The sequence below is a fragment of the Benincasa hispida genome, chromosome 3 (genome assembly GCF_027475165.1).
Source record: "Benincasa hispida cultivar pf3 chromosome 3, pf3_genome.v1.1, whole genome shotgun sequence".
In the NCBI taxonomy this organism is placed as follows: domain Eukaryota; kingdom Viridiplantae; phylum Streptophyta; class Magnoliopsida; order Cucurbitales; family Cucurbitaceae; genus Benincasa; species Benincasa hispida.
The window spans coordinates 62,362,257-62,374,959 of NC_143480.1; positions in this window are offsets into that span (position 1 = coordinate 62,362,257).

The window sequence follows — 12,703 nt, forward strand, 5'->3', positions numbered from 1 at the left end:
GGGCTTTCAGCGTTGAACTTTGAATGAGAAAAAAACGAAAGTACAAAAAAAAAAATAGAAATAAATTAAAAAATAGAAGGTTCATTTTAGAAAAATATATATTATTTCCTCGCCTTGCCCGTTTGATGGCGCACGTGTATTAGAGGTCCATGAAGCTCCCATTTGCCTATCTCTTTACCCTCTCTAAAACATTGGTACCCCTTTGGGTCCGAACCCAAAACTAAAGGTGAGGGTATATAAAGGGACTTTCCCTTGTTGATTTAAGCAATGTGGGATTCTCATTTTCACAAAACGCATTGAAAAGAATCTAATTTTCATTTAAATAAAAATTTTCACCAACAGACCTAATAGTGAAACCATAATTTCACCTAAGTGAATTAGGTTAAAACTTGGTTAATAAGGAAGCTTGTAGAGGAATAAAAGAGGAGGAAAATTCCTTAAGTGTTGAAAATTGGACCTTAAAGACTAAAACTGAAGTTGTGGTTAAGTGAGGTTTTAGGTGACAAAAATTTGACGAAGTGTTGAATGCATGAAGGCACCATGAATTGGTAAGAGTCGCGCGGCCAAAGCTAGCCCCAAACGTTGGGATGTTGCACTTGGCAAGTCAAGGTGTGAATGTTGAGTGGTTATGCGATGACATGAGGACGCTGACCAGGCATTGGTGTGAGTGTGTTGCTCATGCAATGAGCTAGGCAGGTGCTAGTCTAGGGATATGCGACCAGGCAAGGCACTGGAAGACGCATAAGAGTAGACCAAACGTAACGTAGGGGTGAACTGATGGTTGTACGCGAAGGGTTGCATGAGTTGAGCGCTAGGTGCTGGGCGAGCATTAAGGCGTGCGACTGTGAGTTGTGGCTTGATAAGACCATGCAATGCCAAACCTATATGATGCCAAGGCTTTTAGGCTAGGCGATGAGGTGGCTATGCATTGATGTAGGTGTTGAAGTGTTAAGGGCTTGCGAAAAATATTGTCGATGAGCCAAGGTAATTAAATATTAGTTAATCACATTAGGGGGAGGCAAGGCAATGCCTATGCGTTGAAGCCATGCGATGGCTAGGTCATTGTGAGGTTAGGGAAGGCCTCATGGATGAATGTGATAAGGTTAGCCTAGGAAAGGAAGTGTAAATGCATTGGTGGTGTTGTATGTGTTGGAGAACTATGCGACGGCCTAAGTATAGGTGTTAAGCACATGAAAGTATGTGTTGGCCAAGGAGGGCATGTGCCAAGGGAGAGCCATGCGTAGGGAAGAAGAAGTGCGGCCAAGGGAAGACATATGATGGACTTGAGGCTAGTGAGGGCCAAGAAGGAGTCAAACATTGGATAAGACCATGCGGTCAAGAGAGCATGTGGTCATTTGGTTGAGTATGCATTGACAAGTTGTGTCTTAGAAAGCAAGACTAAGTTAGAAACTCATCCGGACAAGTGGCTGAGCAAAGAAGAGTTAGGATTGAGTCAAGACTATGTGGAGGCATGAGAGGACATGCAAAGTTGGGACTTTGCATTGGCTAAGGGAGGTTAAATCACTTCAGGGCAAAGGTGGCAAGGGTAGGCATTGGCAGCCTGAGGAAGTGGCACTTGGACATGCAATGGAGCTAGAGGTGTCAAGTAGAGGGAAGTTCCAGATGCCTATAAATAGGGTAGGTTGGGGAGTTTAGTTCTCATAATTCACTCGTGTCTTTTGAATGATTTTAGTGTGAGAGTGTCCAGAAAGAAGTTAAGTGAGGGGTTCTAGGCTGCCATTTGAGTTGGAGTTGTGAGAAGAGAGAAATCGACTTTGGAAGGCAAGAAGCCCAGTCGAACGCACAACACAATGCAGTGCCCATCGCCTGATGCCCATGCTTGCGCGCGCGCCCAACAACCCATCACCCATCCTTGTCCGTGTGTCATTGCCAACACGTAGATGCTCAATGGTAGGCACGTGCGGATGCTTAACGCAAGGCACACGGACACCCAGCATATGCTCGACCACGTGGCTGATGCCCCAACGCAAACTTGTGTGTGTCCCACTACTAACATTGTGTGCGCGATTGTCCATGTGCATGCCCACCCTAGTTCAATGTCCAGCGTTGTGTCCCTAACCACCCTATGCGACGCCTGTCGCTCAACAGCACCCATCTGTGCGCAGCCACACCCACCCTACAACTCTAGTGCCTATAACCTGCCAAAATAACTTCCAAAGGCTGTTTTTGGGAAGTTAGGCCTATTTTGGTATTTCTAAAGGGGTTTTTAAGCTATTCTTGGATTAAAATAGAATTATTGGAGGAATTTTTGGACTAATATTAGGATTTCATGAAAAGAAGTAAATTCAAGAAGACGGGGCCAGGAGCTGTGCTACGCAAATTCTTGAAGAATAAACAGGAGGATTGTGAGTGCTTTTTATTATTTTGTTATGTTGAATTATATATATATATATATATATGCTATTATATATATGTGTAAATTTTGAAAATTGGCATGATCGGGATGTGTGTTTTCTGGATTTTCTTGGTTGTTTTAAATTCATGATATTTTGCTTGTTGTGATTTGCATTGGAAACTAGGATTGTACCTTGGGATATTGTTAGCGTGCCTACAACACGTCTAGCAGGGTAATGTAGACATGTGCACATTTGGCGGGCTATAAAGTTATTGGAATTATTTCCACATTATTCATATAAGGAATTCACGGGAATACCCAGTGGAGATACATGATCATGCCAGGGTTATGCAGTTACTAGGCTGGAAGGGTTGTTTTGTTGTTGTGATGAATATCGTCATGTGAAACTTATTTTCCCACAAATGTGTTCCTTAAATCAAACTTGTGTTCATTATTCTTGAAAGGTACCACTCACTAGGGTTTCTAGCTCACGTTTTCCAATGTTTTACTTTTCCCTTCCAGGTAGCGAAAAGTAGAACGTTCTAGGAAAAGCCACCCAAGGTCTGGAACTGCTACTCTCTCACAGTGTGGGGCTTGGAATTGGGGTTATCTTTGAAAGTCATTAGGATTGTTAAAGCTAATATTTTATAGTAATACAAACCTTGTAACTGTTCATAAAAATTAATTAAGTTCTCATTTATTAGCTATTTGTGGAATGGTATGAAGTTGGGCAGTTGATATCACAAGGGTGGTATCGGTTGCCTTCATGTCTCCTTCTATGTTTGGGAAATAAGGCTTGGAAGGGGGTGTGACAAGTTGGTATCAGAGCATAAGGTTCTGGAAAGACTTTGAGAATTAAACTTAGTATAGATTTTGGCTACCTCGTAGCAGGCTTGGGAAAGGGTTACAAGAAACCTCTGAGGGAATAGGAAGAGTTAGTTAAAGTTTAGTAAATAACCTAAAATGACTTTCAATGTAGGAATGTATCCGAGTAGCAGACCCTTGTGGTGGCAGGAATCTAGAACGAGTGATGCTACCTATAATATTGACTCTAGAGGAAGTAGAGGAAATATCGAGATAAATAGTCTTTACTTAGATATTGATTTGGGACACCAAATCATCAGCCCTGGAATAAATTTATCGGAATCTAATAAAGAACTTGGATGTCCGAAGTGTGGAAAAAAACCATAAAGGTCCATGCTTGATGGGCATCGGTATTTGTTTTGGTTCTGGTAAACACGGCCATATTAGGGAAAATTGTGTGTGCTTTTTGAGGAAAAATAGAGAAAGACAGGAATAGATTTCGAGGGAGAACCAAATGCAACTCACTGCACCTGTAGGCAGTAGAACTAAGAGGTTTATGTCGGAGACGACATATGATAGAGAAACAAAAAGGACCCATACATTCGGAAGTTCGGGTCAGTCAGTTGGCTCTATTCAGAGCACTGGAACTGACATTCCTCGCAAAAGAATAATAGAATTTGACGGTAAGTCTTCATGCAAGATTTGTATTGAAGATTTCCATAAATTCTGCCTATTTTGCCAGCAACTTGGACATGCACAAGAGGAATGTCCTTGGAGGGAAGAGGAAAAGCCTTCTAAAGAAGTAGTTTTCCGGAGATTAACCCTTAGAGATCAGGAGTAATTAGGAAAAAGAAAGCAATCGGGAAAAAAATGTAAATTAATTAGTGTAAATAGACTTAGATCTATAAATGATCGATCCTTTGAATAAATAAATAGAAGCTTTGTGTAACTAATGTGTTGTAAGACTTTTGAGACTATTAGGCTTTTACTTAACTGATATTTGGTTATTTGTAGAAAACTATGCTGAGAAATAGGAAATGTCGAAACCAACCTAACCTTCGTAGGTCAAGAGAAGGGAGTGAAAGTGGATCCAGTCATCCCCAAGAAAGAGCTAGGGATGGACAACAATTATTATTGATGATTAATTCGTGGATTGTGTACAAATGAGCCCTGTGGGCTATTTATAAAGAAGCCCCACCGACCTAAGCCCTCTAAACCGCCTAAATAGTTCGACCATGACACTTCTAGGCATTTCTCAAGGTGTCTTGACACATCCCTAGGCCATCTAGGCCTTTCCATACACTACTAAGTACATTCATGACCTTTCTAGATTCCCCTAGACAATTCTAGACCATTACAGAAGAACATGTACATTTAGAGTGGTGTTGGGACATTCTAGCATGTTCATGAGCCATGTAGAATCATCCGACATGTTTCGACACTATCTAGGTCTTTCTAGAGGCTTCGAGGACTATGTAGGGTTGTTTAGCCCATTCCAACACATTGTGGGGCTATCTAGGCCCTTCCAAAATCGACTGAGACTGTCTAAGCCTTTGGCGAGCACTCTGGCCTTGTCTCGAGCCTTCTAGAATCTTCCAGGGCTGTCTAGGATAGTCACACATCTTCTAGCATCTTATTGAAGGGTCTGGGTTGTGAGCGTGTGCGTAGGGATTGACATATGCCTTAGCGTGTGCTTGTAGGGCACGCACACTTGTCGCTCGCACTCGAGCATGTCTGCCTGAGGGCCGCGCGTGAGCTTACGTATCTGAACTTGCACATCTTAGACAGGGGTGCACACTTGGCCGGCGCCCGTTGGCTTCCTAGGCCTCGTCTCTCCTAGGCCTATGTTTGCGCTTGGCTGTGCACACGATGGCGCATATGGGCGCTCGATAGGGCACTCTTTTTGGCACCTATCTAGGCATTTGCATGCCTTGCCACGCCCTTGTATGCCTGTGCCTGGCATGTGGGTGTCCTGGTATGGGCACTCGCGTTAGGCTTGCATGGGGACTTTGGGATGCCTTCCGATGGGTATTGACTCCCTCTTGGTTGTGCTAATGGAGTCTTATGCCCCTTAGTGGCGTGCTTTGAAGAACCATTTTTGTGGGACGTGACATGATGCTCTAATACCAAGTGACAAGAAAACCCTAGCAAATCAGAATTTAAAACCTTTGAATATATGAATTTCTAATTCTCAAACACTAAAACCCCAAATCAATTTGGTTTCAAGCTTAAGGATTGGGTTAGACATGGATTGCCTTAAGATCAAAGTTCTTGAGACAAATAACAAGTACCTAGGATGATCAATGCCAATTGCATGTTCTTTGCATGCAATTTAACAAATGAATTGCGAAATTCAAGAAAGTGTCCTAGCTAAATTTAAAAGAAGCACAACGACCAAAATTGATTTATCGTTATTTGTTGAAACAAACTAAAGGCAAGATTTTAGATAACCTCCCAATGGAAACCTTAATACCACATCATAGTTCTTAGAAAGATGACAAAAATATCCCTACTTAATATTTAATAAAAAGGAAAAAATTGAAAAAAAAAATACTCAAATTACATTAAATCTATTAACTAAAATACAAATAATAATTTTATGCCTTGGATAGTTGCACTAATACAAAAATTGGGTTACATGATGTTTCTTTGATGTCAAGTAACAATATACCTGATGCATTTGAAAACGTTGAGTGATCGATTGTCAAGTATATGTGATAACTTGATCCAACAAAGGTCAAATTATATGTTTCTTGATATAATTTCCGTGTCAAGAAATATAATACACTTGACATTGGTGATATGTCAAGTTTATTGACTATTGACATTGATCATGTATCATATGTGGTTACTTTTGACAATTTTTATTGTCAAATATATTGTTATCTTGACACTAAATATCACATCCCACCCCAGATTACCCTCTAATCCTGGATAAAATGGTGACTGCAGCAGTTACCAACCCTTTTGCTGGCACTTACCGCCTAACTATCCTGTTAACCTTTACTCAACCCTGAATACATACATATCATCAATATACCAACATATTAACTTGGAACTTAACACATTTACATTACAGGGTTTTGCAACATTGTTCATACATGAATATTACAACTTAGTGAGCCCCATCTAGTATACTAGTCACTAGGCAGACACATATGTACTAACTAACATAGGTCTTTAATTACGCTTCCATCAATCCGTTTCTTTGAGTGGTAGAGCAGCAACAGAATAGTCTTTTGGGAACTGGCCGCTACCTGAAAGAAAACATTTGAAAACGTGAGCTAGAAGCCCAGTGAGTAACTTAATAAAAATATAAATCTCATGCTCAAAACCAGAAGCTTGAAACCATAATACTGAAACTAAAGTATACCAAGCAAACGTGTACATAAAACCTTTAAGCCACCATTAAACATCATTATTCCTTAGTTGAGAACGAGCATACATCGCTCTAGCTCCCAACGTTTGTTACCGGTCAAGAGACCCATACTTCGGCCTCTCATTCAGAACTACCTACGGCACATGGAGTTTTCTATGTACAGTCAACATCTTAGGTACATTTATTCAAATACCTTCCTTACCTTCAGTATCCGGCTCACTTAAGGTATCAAGTTCTCGAATATAGCATAGAAAACTCTTTAGGATACCTTCCCTACCTTCAGTATCCCTTTTCATTACGTTTAGAAATACCAACGCATGTACTTTGACAATCTTAGGTATTTAAAACATAGTACATCAAGCTTCATTCAACCTTAGCTTTAACCCTAACGCATGCTTCATAATTTGTAAAATAAGTTGACTTAAATCATGTTAAACTAGCTTGTAAAAACTGTTAGCATGCGTTAGATATGAAAAACATACTTGGAAAACTCATACATTAGTAACATCATGCGTTGATAAACATTCATAAGAATTAGCAATTCCAAACTATCCTTCTAGCCTAGGAGAAGATATGACTGCCCTTATCCTTAGTTGAGAGTGAACTATTAGATCTAACCCTCAATGTCAACCTTGGTCAGGGAGAACCCTTTTGCTCAATCCCTCAACGTCGTATTACCTACGTGCACGTGGTTATAATTGAGTACCATCATACCTAAGGTACTTGACTAGGATACCTTCTCATTGTCCTTTAGTATCCGTCATATAACTAGTCATAAATATTTAGTTGAAAGGATACCTTCTCATTGTCCTTCAGTATCCGTCATATAACCAGCCATAAACATTTAGTTGAAAGGATACCTTCTCATTGTCCTTCAATATCCAACATTTAACTAGTCATAAACATTTAGTTGAAAGGATACCTTCTCATTGTCCTTCAGTATCCGTCATAAACATTTAGTTGAACACTAAGGCTTACATCTCAAATCACCATACTAGTTCATCCATCATACTGGTTCATCATAAAAATGGAGTTACTTAAACATACTGATAGTATTTGGACAAGATAACATATCTAAATCATGTCAATTCCATGTAAAACATACTTTACTTAACATGAGAAACAGTTTCACAAATATGTTGCTTGGCAATCCATTTAAACACTTAGCATGGGAAATATCTTCAAGAAATCATAGTTTCTAAATCATTAAAACAGTAAGTCATCACACAGTCACTCAAAGTTCATTGGCCTCTTAACGGGTTATACGCCTCTTCTAGCTTTTCTTGGCCTAAAAGGACATAATTCCCGATTAAACTACTCAAAATTCTTAGCAAAATACCTAAAATAGTTCATTTACTAAAGGAACTTTCATCAACAAAGACAACTTTACTAGCAAGATCCTCCTCACGAGCGAGATCAGCGAGATCCTCATGAGCGAGATCAAGCTTTTCCTGGCAAACTGTCATTTTAGCGATACTAACCTTACCAGCGAGATTCAGCCAAATTTCTAGCGAGATTCCCTTCTAGAGCGAGATCCTCATCACAAAATTAGCAAGATTTCCTTCATTAGCGAGATCCTCTTTCTCCATATGAGCTGTTTGCTTGTTCTTCCCAAGCAGCTGTCTGCTTATGTATAGCTTCTCTGTTACAACTTCAAAAATTCATAACTCAAAATCCAGCCCTCTTTTGAAGAAACTTCCTTCTACAAACATGTTTAGAATTGAGTTAGCAACATTACCTTAAAATTTCAGCTCAAAATTTCTCGTCGTTTAATCTAGAGATTCAAAACTTCATCATTGGCTCCAATTCAAGCAGCTGCCTGCTTGTTCAACAATTTCCAGTTCAAACTTCAAAATTATATAACTCGATTTCCAGGCTTCATCTTAAAAAGTTTTATTCTACAAGGTTGTTTATGACCGAGTTAACAATATTTCCTCAAAGTTTTAGCTCAAAACGCTTTGTAATTCGTCCTGGAGCTTAAATTCTTCATTGATGGCCTAGATTCACCCGAGAAACAAACCCTTCGTGTTTATTTTACCCCTCTGGCCTTATTTCGGCGAGTTTTCCTTCCAGTAGCCAAGCCACAGAAAATAGACACACAGAAATTTCGAATGCCACTAGAATTACAAAAATAGTCTAAGTAGTTTGTCCAAACCGACCCAATGAACTTGACCTTCTTGCTTATATTACTGCCCAAAATCCAACATGAACCCTCCTTGTGCCACCTAGCCCACTATGGGTGATGAAGGGCTAGGATTTAGCAAATTTCCTTTTTCTAACTTCACTCACAATATTATTTCAACACCATACCTCATTAGATGGCATGGTCTCATTCATATGCTTATTATGAATTCCACCATCAAGCATGACCTTCCTTAGCCTAGCCGAGTTTTGTCCTATTTCTACACTTAGCTACCCAAGAGCCTATTTCTTCTTGCTTACATATTCTTCCCTTCCTAAGACATGGCTTCATTTAGCTCATTAGAAGACATCACATTACTTACTCTTACTTGAAGTAATTAGGGTTCGGGTTTTACATTAAACAACAAACAAGATTTTTAGTTTTTGACATAATTCCAATGTCATGTATGGATTTTTTTTTCTTCAAATTAGATATCCCAATTGATATTCTCATTTCCTACCTTGTATTCTAATGTGTTATTTTATGCGGTGAATTTAAGAAAGGAATTGCGGTGACGGAAAATACCATAACCTATCTCTACAAGGCGACCGCATACCATAACCTATCTTCGATGCATATTGGCAAACAGAGCTTATCTCTAAGTCCCTATCTCTTGCTTATACAGATCTAATCTTGCTCTCTCGAGTCTAGATTCTAACCTAGCTCTCTCAAGTCTTAGGTTCTTTCTTTAGACTCTCTCTTGATAGCTTTAAAGGGGTGTTAGGCGCAACATAAGACAAGATGATCGCATGCAATAAAGATTCTAGGTCATGTTAGCTAAGTACTTCTCAACCCATTTGATAGATTTAGCTACTCATGGTGCTTTTAAGAGAATGAACAGATGTAGATAAGCAAGTTCCATTTTATAGATATGTAATTGAAATACAGAATAACAATGTGAAATAAGAATAAAGAGCCTGATAGTAATCTCTTGCTTCCCAAGGCTTTTACACTGTTCTTCTCTACTCTGTTGAAAAGATAATCTTGCTCTTATCTCTCGAGCTAACCAGAGCAATCTTCCGGCATCTCTTCCCTTCTCTCGCTCCGCCTTCTAAGTAAAAGAAAAACTATGAACAAGGTTACTTCTAACTATGGAGAAAATTATCTAACTGTCGAACTCCTTTATTGAAGGTGGCCTCTGCTATTTATAGAGCTTCAGGGTGAAAGGCTTCTTCTCTCTTATGATTGCACTGATGGGATGGCATTAATTCTCTGTCTAATGTGCCAAATATTTGTCATCGAAAAGTTGAGTGTACTTACTACAGTAGTTTGTTAACAGCTTGTCAAATTAATTCAGAATCGACCGTCATCAGCTTTCTGTCCCATCGTGATTTATTACGCTTTTCACCCAGATGTGCCCACCAAGTTGCGCCGGCTCTATGCAGCAACCTTCTTGAGCAGATATTTGTGAGCGCAAATGACTACATAGCCTTACGTTAACGAAATCTTTCGATGCGCTTGGCCATTTATTTCTTTGGATCGCATTTTTCGCCTTGCATCAACACATATTCTGCACAAAAATACATAAGTTAACTGTTTTAATGCGATGGATGCATGCGACCGCAATATTGTGAACTTAATGCTTTTGGACGCAATCTTGTATATTTTTATCAACGCAAACCTGCATTGTTTTATAACTTAGCACTGTAAAAATGTGCATTTCTGCCCGTTATCACATCTCTAAATTTAAACAATGCTTGTCCTCAAGCATAAGCTAAAGATTTCCTTTAAAAAGTCGTCCGCCTTCTCTATTCCTAGATTTCTCAAGGATGCCTTATTCAAATCCTATACACCAAAATTTTCTTAATTCTTATCCATGTCTCTTCGATATTTCTAAAATTTAGGGACTGAAAATTTAACCTTAAAAAAGACTTTACTAAATTCCAGAACATCACATGATTATTTCAACAAAACTTTTTTCACTGCAGTGTTAAATGATTTTTTTATCCTTGCATATTTTAAACATTATTTATTTATTTTTCCTCTAACCTTACACTAATCCAAGTGCCTCGCCTTCATTTTGGCTTGCCCCCACGTGTGTCATGCATACATTCAACTACGAGCAAGGTGCTCTTTCTCATACTAAACTCATGCCCATTTGGCAGCGGAGTTGCGGTCATTTATTTATGCATTGATCTCGATTCCTACCTTCATTTTGGCTTTCCCCCACGTGTGTCATGCAGACATCCAACTACGGGTAGGATCCAATCGTAACGTAGATTTTTTTCTCCAGCAAGGCTAAAAATAGCAAGGTCGGAAATGAATACCGCATCCCCAAATTTAAAATGCGACAATATCCTCATTTCCAAAAGATTGAAAAAAGTCATGCGATGTTCTTAGGAAGTTTCGTAAAGGGTCAATTTGAAAGAAAGCTAGCAGACCACTAACTTGTAGAAATATTTCATGAGGTGACTGCCCTAAAATTAAGTTGACTCTAGTGTATACGAAAAAATAGAAGCATGCGTTTCATCATTGAAATCATGCAGTGACTTACTAAATTGATCAATGTTAAATGATTGCGGTAACCAAAGAGGATGTGGTGATAAAATTTTGAAAATTAAAATGCAATGCAGTAGTGCAAAATTTGGAATAAAGTCAAGGAAAGATACAACCCCCAAATTTGCGTTGTCGCCCGCATTACTTGTTGACGCATCCTACTTTACGGCGATCTACTTCTTTTGGATTGCGGTGATGAAATAAAGTAGTTGCGTCTTCGTGTAGCGCCTCTGCAATCGTTTACCTCGATCGTTTTCAAAAAAACATTGATATGGTCAAATAATCATAAAAGAGCAAAGTTAGAAAAATGCTTTACCACGATCGTTCAACACGATCACATTATTATTTTTCTCTCTTTTTTTTTGTAAGCAATAAAAAAATATGCGATAACATATAACAACAAGGTAATGAGAGTTCATGAAGCATTGATATGAAACAAAAAGGATATTCAAAAGGATTGCATCCCTGATGAGGTTGAGTCGCATAGTAACTCAGGGACTACTTATTTCAAGCTGGTTTTTTGACATCCACGATGGCTTTTTCTTCTTTTCTCGATCTTCCGGAATCTTGACTGCTTTAATCCGGAGCCTTTCCCCATTAATGTTCATCACAATCTCCCCCTTTCGCACATCAATTTGAGCACGGCCAGTCAAGAGGAATGGTCATCCCAATATGATGGGCGCATCTTCGTCCGCTTTATAATCCAAAATGATGAAGTCTGCCGGTAAGATGAATTTGTCAATCGAGATTGCGGTATCTCTCCCTCGGGATGTATTCGGGATCTGTCCGCAAGTAGGAGAGTCTCCGTCATGGCCATGAGTTTACCCATATTCAATCGTTTGAAGATTGATAGCGACATTACGTTTATGCTTGCCCCAAGATTGCATAGTGCTTGACCACTGTAGACCCCTCCAATTGAGCATAGTATCATGAAGATTCCTAGGTCGCACATTTTTTGTAGGATCATAGCATTTTGCGTTACTGCCACTATCGCAATCTTTTCTTCATCATTCTGTTTCTTTTTCAATCTTTGCGGGAATGGTGGTGGCTGGATTTCTTCTATCTTGCGTTCTAGAGGCTTAAAGGTAGACACAACTTCTGGGTTCATCTTCTCGGGCTCTTTTTAATTATGAATCAATGGGTTCTCGATTGTTACTGCATTCAAGTTGGTCGCGATGGGTTCCTCCCTTCCTTTCGCGGTCGTTGTTTCGCTTAGCAAGGAGACTGCTAAGCATTGTTCCTTCCCCGTACCCCCAGCGTTGTGAGGGAGCTCAGTTGAGCTCAGTAAAGCTCCTTGCGGTTTATTTTTTAGCTCTCCCGCAATCTGTCCTAGCTGAATTTTGAGATTTCGGATGGATGATGCTTGATTCTGAAGCACTGGTTTGTTCTTCTCAATATACTGCATCAACAAGCTCTCTAAGGATGAAGATTGCGGTGTCTGCGTACTGCTGACTTAGTTATGCGTTGGACCGTTGGTTCGCGGGAA